This window comes from Uloborus diversus, chromosome 2, assembly GCF_026930045.1.
Source record: "Uloborus diversus isolate 005 chromosome 2, Udiv.v.3.1, whole genome shotgun sequence".
Taxonomy (NCBI): domain Eukaryota; kingdom Metazoa; phylum Arthropoda; class Arachnida; order Araneae; family Uloboridae; genus Uloborus; species Uloborus diversus.
In genome coordinates, this window is record NC_072732.1 from 21,140,117 (window position 1) to 21,157,018 (window position 16,902).

Consider the following 16,902-nt stretch of genomic DNA (forward strand, 5'->3'; position numbering starts at 1 on the left):
TGCCTTGTGGCTAATGAGAAATAGAATTGCTTTTTATGTATTTCTGCAAAATATTATAAATCTTGAATAGTAGCAAAATAAAGAATTAAAAAAAACTTTGTTATTCTCCTTTTCTGACATTAGGAATTAAAAAAAAACCTTCTTCTGTTTTACGGTACAAACCATTTCGGGTTTTGGGGGGGGGGCGGGCCCGTCAGTCCCCCCCCCCCTTTCTGGATACGGCCCTGCCTACAGTATGAAAATTATTCAAAATAGTTTAAAAGAAATCAGAGGCGTAGGAACTTTGTAGAAGTAGGGGGAGCTGGGACACATTATGAGAAGTGTCAGGTATGTAAGGGGCAGAAGCAGTGGCCCCTTAAAATAATTGATGGGGAGGGGGGGACTTTAAATTTTTTTTCTACATTTGAAATTAACTACGAAGCTTCCATCTCTTTTTTTTTATATCTTGTATCAATTGTTTGTAGAGAGAATGAGGTGATAAAACTTCTGGTTTTGAAATAAGGTCAGTCAGCACTCGAAGATGAGCACGTAGAAATAGAGGAGTTTCGGGGATCCTCCCCCGGAAAATTTTCAGAATTCTTGTTCTAAAAACCAGTTTTTAGGCGATCTTTGGTAATGTCAGGGGGAGAAAAGGTTTGAATACCTTCCCTGAAAATTTTTCGAAATTAATGTCTTAAAAACGCGATTGTATACCATATTTGTTTACTTTAGTGAAAATATGACTTTGTAATAATTTTGGAGGAAAGGGGTGGCTTCGACAACGTAGCATTTAGAAGAATTTCTTATTTTCCAAGAACTAGAAAAAGGCGTATAGATGAAACAGGAGGGCGGAGAAACAGAACGTTGGAAATGTGTTAAAATGAAGTGTTCGTTATATATTATATTGTTCTGATAAGTTTTTGTAAAAGTCTTTGATAGAAACTATAAAATATTAATATAATAATATTGTTGGGGGTTTTTTTATCTGCAATAGTAGATGAAAAGTAACAATTTTGTCATGAAAATATATCTGTAAGTGACGATAAAATTGTAATTCAGAAAGCAAAAGAACAAGAATAACTGTAACTTCGTAAAGTATAATCTGAGGGTTCAGATAACTTAAAATGAGATAATTTTTGGAAAGTTGAAATTATTTGAACAAGTAGAAACAACCTCAGCAATCATTTTTAGTTATGTCTGGAGCATCCATGTTATTCATATTTAAATGCCAAACTGACTCATCACCCCCAGCTTGCTAGGCACTTAATCTTTTGTCCCAGAATTATAAGAAATTAGTCCAAAAATCAAAAATAGGATTTTTTTTCTAATTTGTATGGTCTTAAAAATGTATTCTAGATGATCTTTGCTAATGCTAGGGTGGAAAAGTGGCCTGGGAGCATTTTCCTCGGCATTTTTTCGAAATTGAAACTTTAAAAATTTTATATTTTTCCTCTGATTACGTTCAGGAGGTTGGTATTTTAGGGTTCTTCCTGGAATTTTTTTCAAAATTGTTGTTCTGAAAACGCAGTTTTAGACATTATTCGGAGATGTTAATTAGAGGAGAAATCCGTTCCTGAAATTTGTCGAAAATGAACAGTCTAAGAAACGCAGCTGTGTGCCATCTTTGATATTGTTATGAAGACTGGTAATTTTTCCAAATTGGAGCTCCAAAAACAATTTTATTTGAATTTTAATGATGTTAGAGGTGAGTTTTCGGATGTTTTACCCCAGTAATTATTTGAAAGGTAAGGCCTTAAATGAAATTTAAGATTATTTTAAATTATATTGGCGGAGGGGGAGGGGAGTGGAAGCTCATTAATAAAATTTTCGAAGTTAGTTGTCAAAACGCAGTTTTAGATGATAGTTGGCTATGTTACTGGGAGGAGATGTTCGGGATCCGTCTTCTGCAATTTTCGGATAGTGAAATTCCAGAAACGCAATTTTAGATGACTAGTTGACTCACACGAAGCATTCGAGTACAAAGGAAGAATTTCCTGACTTCAATGCAACCTCGAGATGCTATATACCAAAGCAATGCGTAGTAAAGCAGCAAAATAAATTGAAATTTATCCTTCTGCAAAGTCAAACTGCTATTTACCCACTTAAAATCAATGTTTTGTTTCCTGATTTTAACAACAACAGATATACAGCTTAGAATTTTGCATATTAGTATAAACTTGGATTAACATTCTGCTGAAAAACAATAAAAACCCATTAAAACGATATTTTTCGTCCCAGATTTGAACTCCCACCCTTTCCGTCATTAGCATGCTGCTTTATCCAACCAAGCCAATGTGTCTTCGCTCTCAGCTGCTATTCATTTCCAAAATTATTTGAGTGATTTGGTTTTTCCAGAATGAAAGTTTCAATTTCCAGCCTTATATTTTTATTTGTTTGAAATACAAGAGTTTGCGGCCCCGTCAAAAAAAAAAAAAACTTTTAACATCTTGGACTTATATGGTAGTTCAGACTTATCTTAGTTTTTACACTTTCTTTTGTTTTAAATGTCATGTCTCCAAAACATCGCTATAAAATTTTTGTTTAATTTCGCCTTTTGTATTTAAACTCTTAGAACTAGCACACTAGCAGTGGTGTGACTAGTCATGACATTTTTAAATCTCGCCTTACTCTGTTTCAACTTTTTCTCTAATTAAAATGTATTTTGGTGGCACATATATTTTTCTCTACTTAATCACTATTTTCCTGATGATATTTTTACAAAAAGAAAAACAAAAAGAAAAAGAGAAGAAAAGAAGAAATTTAAAAATGCCGGCAGCCCCTATGAAGTTATGTTTATTTACGTATTCATTTTTTACTTGATTAACGCTTGTCATAGATTTGTACTAAACACTGAATACTTTCTTTTCGTTAAAAAATGTTCGAAACGTTCGTTTCAGCGCTCCTCAGAGGTAAATCATCACCTTGCTTGGATGATCCTAAATAATATTCAGAGATTGCATTTGCTTTCAAATTTTGCAGAAAAAAACTCTTTTTGACACTTTTATTCTATTTGTTCACTTATTATTTCTATTACATGTTCTTAAGATCGCAAAGGTTTCCTTTCTGCTTTTTTTTTTCATCACTAATATGAAATTGGTGACGCCATTTCTGAAAAACTGGGGGGGAGGGGTAGTAAAACCCTTCTTGGTGAAGGCTCTGGTGCCCCCCCCCCCAAAAAAAAAAAAAAAATTTTGATTACGCTACGCCTCTGACTGGTACTGATTTTCGCTGCCCGCGGAGTATAGAGTCCACTTTCCCGCATTTCGGCAATCAAGAGTGTTTAAACAGTGAAAAAAAAGGTGAAGGTGAATTCAAGTGCACTGACCACTCCGTCTGCTTACCCGAAATTCCCAAAAAAGGGAGATCACATTTTTGAAATCAGGTTTGAGGTAAACAATGTTCGGCAAAAAATAGTAGTACAAGAATTTTCCGGAGGAGCTGAGTCGGTCTGAAATATTCCAGGGGGAGCTTAAGCTCCCTCAGCTCCCCCGGTTCCGACGCCTATGAAAGAAATGGTGTAGACATTCAGAAAATAAGAACAGAGAGTAATATTCTGGCCATTTGGACAATTCATACTTTATTTTCTTGATAAGATACAAAATTGAAGAACTTTTCAAGGAATTTCAAAAACTTAAATAATTTTCAAAGACTCTCGAACAGTTGAAATTATTTGAAGCTCTTTATTTACACTTTTCAGAAGTTGATTGCAATCTTACAAAATGATTATAACTTTGTAAGACACACCCGTTTTAAGTTAAAAATAAATGCAACGAAATATTTCTCGAGACAATCTTTTTTTTTTTTTCCAATCACAAGTAGTGCAGAAAATGAAAGAGAGTAGAGTAAGTGTTATTTTTTTTTCTTATACTAAAGATATTAACAGTATGCAGTAGAAGTAAGAAAAAAAACAAGCAATAACAAAAGAACTTCCATGATACTGAATTTCTCATTAAATAAATGCAAGACAAGAAACATATCAGTCACAAAAATGATCTTGAAAGTTATGCTACAAAAACGCGAGAATCGTGATTTTTGCATTTTTTAATCAGGATGTATCAAGGAGCTGAATTTGTCACATCTTGGTAACAAGATACTCGCCTAATCGGAAACTAGGGACCCAGCCTTTGGGGAGTCCCCGGCTCGAAATCAGTACAGTGTAAGTTTTATAAGAGTTTTAGGGGGAGGAGGGCAGGGTCGTGCACAGAGGGGAGAAGGGACACCTGTTGGCCCGGGCTCGACCTTAAATGGGGCCCAATATTTTTAAACCTAGGGTTGAAAATATGGGTAAGCAATATGGAGGGGGCCCAAAAAAAAGCATTTGTGACAGCCCCAAAATTTCTGTGCACGCCCTTGGAGGAGGAAGTGCACAGAAGTCAGTTTGGTAGACTTGAAAAATCTACCGAACTGACAAAGGGCCTGCCTTAACCCTGGACGGCCCTGAATTGAATTGGGAAAGAGAGCAGGAAGTCCTAATTAAAGGTCTAAATTTCAAGTGTGTCTTGCAGCTAATGAGAACTAGAACTGCTTTTTCTGTATTTGTTCAAAATATTATAAATTTTGAATAGTAGCAAAATTAAGAATTAAAAAAAAAATTGTTATTTTCCTTTTCTGACATTAAGAAAAAAAAAGAAAAACCTTTTGTTTTACGGTTCAAAACATTTCGGGGGGGGGGCCGGGCCCGTCAGGCCCCCCCTCTGGATACGGCCCTGATGTAGGTCGCTGTAATATGTTTTAAAAAGAAAACAAGTTAAAATAAAATACCAAAACAAGTATAAAAAAAGTAGTGAACGAGATTTAAATAATGTAATGAATTAATAATAAGTTTTCAGTGTTTGAATGTTTTAAAGTGAAGGTAAACCAAAACTTCATCCCGAGTTTTAGGAGGCTTGATGTTTAAAAAGTGGGGGGGGGGGGAGACTCTAGAGTCATCACTCCAAAATGTGAAAAGTTCTCTTTGGAGCCGCAAGCTCTTGTATTTCAAATAAATAAAAATATCAGGCTGGAAATTTAAAATTTCATTTTTGAAAAACTAAAGCACTCAAATGGGTTTAGAAAAGAAAACTGGGGGAGCGCTTTCCATTACATTTTTACCAATAATAAAAACAAATACGTAATACGTAAAAAGAGAGAAGAAAGCGGAACAGTGGGAAGTCCCCGAACCTTATATCACTTCGTTTTTGGTCGCCAAAGGTAGCCGAGAAGCGTGTTTTTTAAATTTTGAAAGAATTCCGAGGAAGAGTTCCCTAACCACATCGCCTACAGTCACCAAAGACTTCCTAAAATTAGTTATTTAGGTCTTCAATTCCAAAAAACTTCCAGGAGAGCGCCACACTCAAATATTCGAGAAACGCAACCACCCTATCATCCAAAATCGTTTAAAATTTCGGTTTTAGGACTTAAATTTCTAAAAATTCTAGAAGTCCCTGAACCTCCCTTCCCCCTAATATCACCATTGATAGTCGTTTTTAGGGCTTAAATTTCTAAAAACTCCAGAGGTTCCCGAAGCTCCTTTCCCTTCTAATATCCTCAAAGACGGTCCAAAAATATGGTCGTTTTTAGGGCTTCAATTTTGAAAGGATTTCCGAGAGGAGCTCCCGAAAAGCCTAATACATCGTCGAAAATAGTCTGCAATTTTTTCCCGGAACTTCAATTTTAGAAAATTTCCGAAGGAAAGCCTCCGAACCTCTCTGCCCACTAATATTACCAATGCTCGTCTAAAAACTGTGTTTTAGGAGCTGACCTTCAAACCTTTCTTGGGGAACGATCCTATCACTCGCTCTAAAATCATTAAAGACCGTCTTAAATTTTGTTTAAGGGTTTGAATTTCGAAAGGGTTCGGGGGAGAGCTCTCGGGAACTCCTCTCCCTTACATCATTGAAAGTCAACTGAAATAAAATTTTTAGAGCTTCAAATTCGGAAAAAATGCCCGTCCTCTTAACATTATCAAAGATGACCTACAATCGTGCTTTTAAGATTTTACCTGCGAAAAATTGCCGTTCCTTCTGACTTTACCAAAGATAGCCTACATTCGCGTTTTTATGACGATAAACGCGTTACGTCCGAAAAATTCCCGAGAGTGGGCCTCCGAAACTATCCTCCCCTAATATCACCGGAAATAGTCTAATTGCCTTTTTATCGCTTCAATTTCGGGGAAGAGTCAACCACCCTTTCTAAAATAATTGGATATAATCCACAATTGCGTTTTTAAAGTTTCAATTTCGAAATAGGTCTGGGAGCATCATCGAACCTCTTCAGCCCCTAACATTATCAAAGATAATCTAGAGATAATCTTTAGATATCGCAGTTTTAGAATAATCTTTAGAGATCGTCTAAAACTGCGTTTTAGGGGCTACAATCTCAAAAAATTTCCCAGGGAGAGCCCCGGACTCCCCCTCCTCTTTATTAAGATGGTTGTAGATAACAATTGAACTTTACCTTTTCAATTCTTAAAAATAGACGAGGGAGCGCTCTCTATCCTCTTCTCCTTCAAACTCCTCTTTTTACTCGTTTCTTATTTATAAAAAAACTCGTCCAAAGTTTAATTTTTAGAAGTTGTAACTTCGAAGCCTTCCCTCCCCCTAAAACACTCCTCTTTCTAACCTTTCTCCTTCTCCTTTCCTTTCTCCGAAGGAAGTAAAAAACTTTCTCTCATTTCGACAAAAAAAAAAGGGGGGGGGGGTGCAAAAGTTTAAGTTGTCTTGGGGCGTTGAAGATTATTTACTCCTTGGATAGGAAGTTCATCAAGTTTAATTTTTTAGTTGAATGGGAGGAGGGGGGAATGCGAAAATAGAACAAGGCGCCGGTCAAGTGTTTTTCCCGGTACACATTTTTGACCCAGTACGCCACTGATGAAAAAGGTAAAACAAACAAATGCCGTAACTTATAACTTGCTCTGACGGTTAGTGAATGACAGTAATTTTTCATTGTGTTTGGGGTAAGCTTTCTTTTCTATTCTTCTAAAATTACATTACACCACAAACCGTCTGAAGCCTGTAATTTACCCCAAAGAAAACACGTAAAATGGAATGTTTTACATTTTTCGGTAGTATTGTTAATCACCGCAAGGTAGCGTATTCGAGCTCTGGAGTTGTGAATACATAAATTAAAACTTTGAAGTGAAAATAAAAACAATCCATATTAACAATAATTATTTCACAGTTAAAACCATGGCTGCGAAGTCGGAGTCAATCTCATTTTGGGATAAAAGAGTCGGATACGGGAGTCGACGGTATTTAATTCAAAGACTCAGAGTTGGAATTGGTCATTTCCCTCAGAGTCCGCCATTCTGCCAATGTTTGTGGAGTCGGAGTCGGACTTATTTTGAGATAAAGGAGTCGGAGTCGGGGCCGAATATCCAAGAATCGGAGTCAGTCATTTTTCCTCCGTGTATAATTTTTTGCCAATGCTACGAAGTCAGAGTCGAAATCGGGGAGTCGGAGTCCAACTAATTGTCGGAGTCGGGAGTTTGTCGTCAAGAGCTATTTCCAACAAAATTTGTTTGAAGTAAACCCGCCTTCAAGTGCGGAATCTACATTGACTTTCAGTGTCCCCATAGGCGCTAATGTTAAGGGATTTGAACTGTTCAAAATTGAACGGAAAACAGTTCAAATCAAAAAGATATTTTATATGCATGTTGTTCATCAAAAGCTTTTTCCTACTAAGTTTGTTTGAAGCAAATTCGCCAGTAAGTTCGGAATTGCCTTGAATTTTCCCGTAGGCGCTAATGTTAAATTTATTTGAACTGTTCAAAATTGAACGAAAAATAGTTCAAATCGAAAAGTGAAATATGGGAATGAGGTGTCCTCGCCGAGATCTTCCGAACAAAAAAAAAAAATTGTTCGAATCGGACCATTCACTCATAAGTTATTGGGGAGGGGGGCAGACAGACAGACCGACAGACATTTTTCCCCATCTCAATATCATACTTTCCAATTTTTAATTTTTCAAATATTTAGTTCATTATTTTTTTTTTTTTCCCCACGATATTTTCAAGATGCATTAAGCCTTCTTTCATGCTTTTTTCTTCTTCCTCTGACTTTTATTGGGAAAGTAGGCTAAAAAGCGAGGTGGGCTGTCTATTTACAATTTAGCAAACATTCTCCATTAACGAGTAGCTGGGTATGAGAGATTTAGGACAACTGATATCAAATCCTTAACGCTTTTTTTTTAAATTATTTAATGAAAGTGAATTGCTTGGTCATTTTTTCCCCGTTATTTAAAGTTTATTCAAAATAATTAGTTCTTAGTTGTGAGATATCCTCTCGGTGCTGAACATACTTCAAGTTAAATGATTATCTTATCTTATCTTTTACTTTTTCGTTTGCATTGCTACAAAAGCGTGTTTTTTTTTTTTTTTTTTTTTTTTTTTTTTTTTAAGCTATTTAAAATTAATATTTTATTTTTCGTTTTTTAGTACTACTTGTTTTATGGGGAAAAAAATATTTAAATCAGAAATCAAAACGTTTCAGTTCATGAAATTTCACAAAAAATGACTAAAAAGTTCGAGTGAGATTCAAAAAAGGAACCTTGAAAGAAAGAATCATACCCCTTGAGATACCGCCGTCAAGCTCGATGAAAAAAAAAAATGTTCTAAGAGGCCTAGTCTCTGCCCAATTCGGAACTCCAGCGCTCGAATACGCTACCTTGCGGTGATTTATAAAACTGCGTCTGCACCTAAAACATTGCCACGTTGCGCATCACGTGTGTCTGTTGACGTAAACGCGGTTAGTTTGTTCTGAGTAACGCATTCAACATGTCTAAGAACGCCTTCAACAACAGAAATTAATTCGTCCCTTAGTAGTATTCTCGAGCTTCTCAAAATAATGTTAGTTTTCCTTATTTCTTTCAAAAAAGTATTAAATGGTGGAAGCGTAAACAAGAAAACTCTGGATTAACAAAATTGGATAACGTTATACCAGGTAAAATTTTTTATTGTTTTGTATGAATTTGTAAGAATATGGGGGTTTTTTTAATCTTAAATTAATTAAACTTACCATATTTTACAGCAGCATTTAGTTGGAATAGACAGTATGCAAAATATTTTCTTGAATATATTATCGTAGAACAAAATGAATAACCGAGAAAGAATTTACTTTATTCCTTTTATTCTCAGCTGAAAGGTTTCGCCAAATTTGTTTAGGGTTATTAATTTTTAGTATTGTGCGAGCAAAGTAGCCTTGGCGAGATTTCGCGTTTTTAGTTAAACCATTTTTAATTTTTATCATGAGTGGAATAAAATGGTAGTAAGATTACAGAATTCGATAAGTGAAAGGAAATAATGGTCAATCAACTGAAAAGAAAACTACCACCATATATCCGTGAGAATTTTGTTGATGATTTGCATAACATGACACAATTAAATCGTAATTCAGAAATTAGAAAAATCGAAACAGAAAATTTTTAAATGAACCGATTCGGGAATTCGAGAGAAATAACTCAACTACAAATGGAAAAAAAATAAGCGCTAGCCAAGCAAGGCAAGAAAGTATCATCTTTTTTCGATAACAATTTGTAATGTCACATTGAATTTTCTAGCATTAATTGTTATTCTTGTCAGGCCACAATTATTATTTAGTTTTATCAAGAATTGATAAATATCGAATTCAACATCGTGGAAATAGCTGCTTAGAACTACGAACTACGTAGTTTGCATTAATCTTTGACGTTTAGTAATGCTTCTTGAATTCTCATTTCTTTCTACGTGGGCCAGAATATCCACAAGACTTTGAAAATTAATTTTAAAAGAATAAAGCGAAAAAATCATACGTACGAACAAAAATCACAACACTTTTAGCATTTTCTTCGTTACCATGTGCGTTTGTTGTAGTTTTCAATTCCGCCATTAGACAGTGACTTCAGTGCCCCCTATAGTTCGTTGGAGTTGCGAATACGTAAAAATTTAACGCATGCAACGCCCACCCGTGACGTCACTTTTACGTACGCAACAAAATTCGCTAGTCTCTGCCCTTTCTTACCGGACGCAAAAGGCAGCTGCCAAAACGCGAACGTACGGTAAATTAACGCCATGATTTTTCTGGCGTAAACCTTTCGTACGTACGTTTAAGAGTCAAAACAAAGATGGCTGCTGTATTCGCCGCGCAATGAGTTTTATGAAACTTGCTGAACTATTGGAACTTATCGAAAGAAAATTATTGAAGAATCATCAGACGCGTTGGATATTTTTGATGCAAGGTTTGTCAAACTTTATAAATAGATCAAAAGTTAAGTGATTAACGCCACAGAAGTGAAACATTGCTTTCCCTCCTGTATAGAGGATTACCAGCTAATTTGCGAGTACATTCTTCGTCACTGTTCTACAAACACAACGTCATTTTTAATTCCTAGCGTTCATTTATATTTATTGATAAGAGTGAAGTAAAAGATCTTGCTCCATGGCCCTACGAAATTTGCTGTTGATTTTGTTTGTACAGATTAATTATTTTCCGACAGGTATGTGGGTCATTCCATTTTAAACCAAGCAATAAAATAAACAAAATTCTCAAGCTGATCGTTTCAGATTTTCAAGAAACTTTGCAAAATCCTACTACTTTCTGACACCTCAAATGTATATAAACTTTAAAAAAAAATCTATCTTACACAATTGATCAGTAACTAATGTCTGAGTTTGTTAAACACTATTTTCCCGGCAGTGTTTTGAAATGTTATACCTAACTCAAGTTCTATGGGAGCTTCAGAGTTGCATAATAGCTCATTTTAAAGAAAACTGCATATGCCTTACTTTGATGTGTAACAACACAAATATTTCAGATAAAAATATTTTTTCACAATTTTAAATTTTGACATTGTGTCTCAAAAATTCAGGGTTTTTTTTGTAATGTATTATAATGAATGCATCCCAAATGTTCAGAGTGGGCTCAGAACAGTTGCAACAAATATTGTAGGATAATTTTTACAAAAAATTGGCTTAAAAAAATCCTGACTAGTGTTATGCCGGATGTCCGAGGGAAGATAAAGATGTGTATCCTTATCTGTTTTTTCCAGATCTTAAACAAATCTTTTATATTCTTAAATTTCAACACATATTTGAATTCTAAATATAGATAGGCATGAAACACTCTTAAGTTCTATGTAAGTTAAGTGTTTTCATTTTGTTAAATAAGGTATCATTTCAGAAATTGAAAAAGTTAATTTTTAAACCCCGACTCTATTAGGAAAGAGATAATAAGTTTGACATGTATATTTGTGTGTGTTTGTGGAATCGTAGCTCCCAAACAGATGAAACGATTTTGTTCATTCTTTTTTACGCTCAAAAAGTGACTTGACCTTTGTGTTCTTAGCTTGGTCTCATCTTTGTAACACTAATTACCCAGAGGTGTCCACCTCTTCCCCAAATACAACAGAGAAAAATACCCTTGAAAACAACCTTCCTAAAATTTTCAATGCCGTAGTCTGACCTTCCCTTGGTGGACACCTATGAATTAATGAAGTTATTAATTAAAAACCAACGTAGTGTTTTTCGCAGTTTGAACAGTGAGATCTTATATATGTGCGTTTAAATATTGGGACTAGTTGAAAGAATGAAATTTTCTGCGTTGAATATTTGTTAGGAATTTCCAAGTAGGAGTTATAATCTTGTTTACACAATAAAAGAAAATTTTGAGTTCAATGTTAAACCTTTATGCTTGCGAGTAATAGCAATTTCTTTGTTGCTCCACGATTTAAAATTTATCTACTTTCAGTTTCTGGCGTGTACTGACCCACAAGTAGTTCTCACGGATCTAGACACTAGTGATCCCTATCCGCAGATCTGAACTTTTAACGATCCAGCACATCACTAGTTATAAGTTTTTTTTTTTTTTTTTGAACTACAGAGCTGTACAATAGCGCATTTTAAAGATAATTTCATTATCTTTCATCTCTGATTTGTAAGTTAAACATTTTTTTATTCCAATAATTTTAAAATTATGTACTTTTTAAAATTTTGTTGTAGTCCCACTCTGAAAATGTTTGACCCTATTCACTAAAATACAGTAAAAATCATACTCTTTTTTATAAAATGACACTATTCTCAATTTTTTTTAATTTGAAAATTTTGGGAAAGGGGATTTTTTTTCCGAAAAGTATTTAAGTTACACATTCAACTGAAGTGCATGTCTTTCTCTTCAAAGTGAGTTATAATACAGCTCTGTAGCTCTCATAAAGCTTGAATTATAAAATTTTACGCACTGCCAGCAAGTTAGAAAGAAGTCTGTGCTTTTTAACAACTTTCAGAAATTAATTACTAATCATGTATGAAAGTTTTAAAAATTATATACAGTAAAACCCCTCTAATACGGACACTAATGGGACAATTTTTTTGTCGGCAATAGAGGGGTGTCAGCAAGTCAGAGATTTAACAATGTTATTTTCTTTGAAATCGGAGAATAAAATATTGTTCACATCAGTGGGGTGGCCGTTTGGAGGGGTTTTACTGTTACATTTAAGATGTCGAAGAGTAGGGCTTCTGAAACTTTCATGAAATTTGAGACGGTCAGGTTGAGAATTTTATTTATTTATAGGTTTGATATATGATCCATTTGCGTGTCGAATAATATTAATTTGTACAAATAAAATAAACAACAATGTTTCTAGGGCCAAGCTGCAAGATCTTTTACTTCACTCCCATCAGTAAATATAAATGAATACTAGGAATTAAAAATGATGTTGTGTTTGCCGAATGATGAGGTAAATTAGTTGGTAATCCCATAATGATGAATGAGCAAATGAGCTGGTAATATTGCTGATGGAAAGCAATGTTTCATTGCTGTGAGGTTAATCTGAACATTTTGGTCAGAAAAAAAGTTTGACAAACTTTGCATCTAAACTATTCAACACATTGTATAAGACTCCTGAAATACTTGTCTTTTGATGCATTCCAATATTTCTGCTTCTTTTTGTTGAACACTCAAAGCAGCAAATTCATCACTCAGCAGTCATCATAGACTTTGCACATAATAGCTGTAAGCTCAGGTACACATGTATACTTCCGTAGGACTCCCTTAAGCTACAGTAGGGTCTCATTTCACAATTTTCCATGGGTGGGGGGGGGGGGGGGTCTAAAGATTTGTGCGCAATAGATTATATAGGAAGAAAACAAACTGTGTACACACAATAGTGCCAAATTTGATTGTTTCTAAAATTCAGAGGGTTCCCTTACCACCCAATTGATGGATCTAGAATTCCTGTTCTTCACTATACATATCATCATTCCCATAATACACATCACAAAATTTTACACAGTTGCGGAACCAATAAATGCACATTTACATCAATGTTCATTGTTGTTTCTTCAATATGCACTTTATTTGTATACCTTCGGCTGATTTCAAACAAATTTCTTTATTTAAGCCGTCATTTTATTATAAAAAGGAATATTAAAACATATTCTGTACAAACTGCAGTATAGTTGTAATGGAATTTTAGAGGCTCTGCCCCCTGCTCGTTTGGCTCGCCAACCCCCCGGTTACCACCTGTGGGGACTCAAAGCCACTTGCAGCAGGTGACTATTAATGATTTTAGGGGTCATCCCAGAATATCCTCAGGAATGGAAGCCCCTAAAGGTTTAGAGGGGCGTTAAAGAGTGGAAATGGCTTCCCCTATTTGCCCTGTATCCAGTGGTACAGGTAGACACGGCCAATCCGGAGAAGATAGACACAGAAATAAATAGTTTAGACTAGGGGGCCCGACTCCCCTGCTCGCTTTGCACGCCAACCCGTTTGCCATCCGCCTCAAAGATTTTATGCTTTTTAGGGTATCATGACATCCTTGGATATCCTCAAGACATAATCAGTACTGGATATCTGGCCCCTCAAGGTTCAGAGGGGTGAGACAGGGTGCAATAAATACAGAGATTAACAACCCGTATCCAAAGGTGGGGTGTGTTGGCCGGATTCGTAAGGTGTCAGACTCTTAACTCAGGGGTGCCCACCTGGAAGGGGTCATGGGTACAGACTGCGCCAATAGAATTTCTAAGGGAAGGGGGGGGGGGGAAGAAAATTGAGAGGTATTTTTTGGGGGGTGCTTTTGCTCTTGGGGGAGGACCCCTGCTTACCCGAAGGGTCCAAGGTCCGATGTCAGCCGGTCAAAGATCTTCCATGTTTGTTAATGGTGACTGGGGCAAGTTAAATATGTCGCAGTCAAAGTCCTTCAAAGAATTAATACCTCTGGGAGTGCTAGACCAGAGATTACTCGTCTTCTGACCTGGATCAAAAAACAGCTGTCTTCAGGTCCCCATCCAACAGTTTAGAACAAAAATGGTAGGTACGGGGAATCCTAGAGTGTGATGTATTCAACAGTACCAGTATTGACTTGGCAGACATTTCCAGTTCAGAGGAGATGCGTTTAGGGACAGGCAGTCACAGAAATTAATAGTATCGACTATTAGATAATCTGTTATGCAAATTGTTCTGAATGATGTTTTAATTTTCAAACTACAAATAGAAAGAAATTCACGAAAAAACATTTTAGCAATTATTTTGCTTTTCGCAATTGCATATGTAAAGCCTAATAAATACAAATTAAATTTCATTCATTGGATACTTAAAGAGAGATGGGTTTCTAAACTCCTTGGGCCTGGGCTCAGTTAGCCCCTGCTCCAGATCTACTTACCTGCAACGCGGGGCGGCTCACTATACTAAATGGGCCCCCGGCTTTCAGTGGCTTAGAACTCCAGTAGCCAGTTAGGGGCTCTGCTAATTTTTTGCCAGGGGGGGCCTAAAATTTATAGATCAGAGCCAGACAAGGGTGTCACCATCTCAACATCGAAGGGGAGGGCAGGCCCAGGAAAGTCCCAATGCAAAGTTGTTGTGACCTCCCAAAATTTTCCTCATTCGATAAATTTTTTTGCCGCTTCAGCAAAATTAGGAGTTTTATTAGGTAAAATTATCCTCATTCAGCGACAATATTTGTGGCATTCCATTCGGCAAATAATTGAAGACTTTTTTTCCTCCCAAAGATTAAAGTTCAGTGTCCTCCTGGGCAGGGCCATAATTTGGACAGTTTGGGGACTGGTCTTTTAGCCCCCCCCTCCCCCCCAAGATTTTGGAAGCAATGCAATTCTAAAATGATAGCAGTATTAACTCAACACCAGTAATTTTTCTTTTTTAATGTACTTGGAAGAAGATGTATACACGTGAAATGCCCCCCCCCCCCCCCGGTGAATATGTCCATGGTGCCAGAAATGCCTGTTTTTTATTTGAGAGTTGGCACAAAAGTACTTTGAGCCAAATTCTTAAAAAATATTATAGTGTTAAAGCTATTTTGATAATTTACAAAACAATTCAAAATAATGTTTCAAAGAATGATATTTTGCTACATTAGGAATATTTTGTAATTTCATTATCATATTGACAGATCAATGAAGAAATATTAAAAATGAATTTAATTAGAACCTTCCATTGCTTTGTTTTCTTTGCTAGTTGATATTTTAAATTTTAGGAATTTGTTACTGAATGCTCCAAAAAAAATGGTAAAAACTCCAACAAAAATGCTTTTTTTTATTATCATTATGATTCTTAGGTCAAAAGGTTCTTCTTTTGTGCCCCTTTTTTTCTGATTTGGGTACCCGAGTGGTGTAAGTAATAAGAATTTTTTTTTTTTTTTTCCATCTTTCTATGATTGAAAGCAGACGTCGGAAGGAGAATCAAAACAAAACAACTGAGACTAGCCTCGTCTCCTGAGCGTTCTCATGTCAACGATTCTAATTTTCCATTGGCTTACAGGGACAGGAAGAAAGGCGTGGTTTAATGCTTACCGTACGTTCGTTATCCCAGTGAGTATTAACGAACTTCCGGTATTTTTGGGCAGAGACTACCGCAGTTACCGTACGTACGGTGAGTGCGTAAGTTGCTAGCGTCCGATACGATGTGCTCGTGCGATGACGTCACGATTAACGTATGCTATTTACGTATGGGCAGAGACTAGACCTCTTAAATCTTCAAATACCACATGGCGAGCGATTGGTTTTAGATCATTCATAAGCCTTTGTTCGAATTAAAGTCCTTAAACTTGTATACCAATCTTCGTTTGAATCCCTGAGTTACTTGTAGTAAATAGATTGCAGTAAAATTGCAGTAAAAAGGCCAAGATTAACATCCGTTACAAAAAAGTTTTTTTTTTCTCCTTTCGGTCTCATCAATAGCGCTTCTTATGCGTCTCTCCTTAAATAAAATTTTGCCTCAATCCCCCGTTATTAATATTAAAACTTACCTCCTTTTGGCAACAGTTGCGGCTGCCAGCCGTTTCAGAAGTGTTTCTCTGTAACTCCTGTACTTTTTCACGGGTCCTAGGAGGGGAAAAAAATTAGAATACTCCGACCAATGAATGGACTAGTGATGTTCCGGATATCCGTATCCGTATCCGCGGATATCCGAGGGAAAATAAAGGTCTGTATCCGTATCTGTATCCGTTACTTTTTTGACGGATCTTAAACCGATCATTTCTATTCTAAAATTTTTTAAATATTTGAATAAAAGACTCTTAAATTTCGTTTAAATTAGGTTTTATTCCCTATTTAAATTATAAGGTATCATTTCAGCAGCCAGTTTGTACCCCCCCCCCCCACCCCACCCCCTTGCGAAAAGGAAGGGGAAATAACTTTTATTAGTGTGTATCAGTGTGTCTTTTTGTGGCATCGTAACTCCTAAACAGATGAACCGATTTTGATAGTTCATTTTTCGTTCAAAAGGTGACTTGATCGAAAATGTTCTTAGCTTGACCTCATTTTTGTAGAACTTTAATTACCGGAGATATTAATTAAAAACCGATTTAAAACGTTTTTTACAATTAAAGTAGTAAAAATTTATCCGTAAGTTAAACATATTGGCCTTAATTGAAAGAACTTAAGTTTTCTGCGTTTGATATTTATTTAAAACTTCTAACTTATATAAGGTAGGAGCTATAATCTTGTTAAGTAAATTTTAAATG

At 35.8% G+C, this 16,902-nt stretch overlaps 1 protein-coding gene across 1 annotated transcript in view; it reads right to left on the bottom strand.

Moving 5' to 3' along the window:
* The window catches only part of LOC129216900 (tubulin polyglutamylase ttll6-like), a 70,347-nt gene extending 54,086 nt beyond the window's left edge, over positions 1 to 16,261 (bottom strand). Inside the window, exon 1 of the mRNA XM_054851116.1 lies at positions 16,186 to 16,261. The gene's annotated coding sequence lies outside the window, so the exon portion shown is untranslated. The remainder of the gene's footprint in view (positions 1 to 16,185) is intronic.
* Between the last annotated feature and the right edge of the window lie 641 nt (positions 16,262 to 16,902).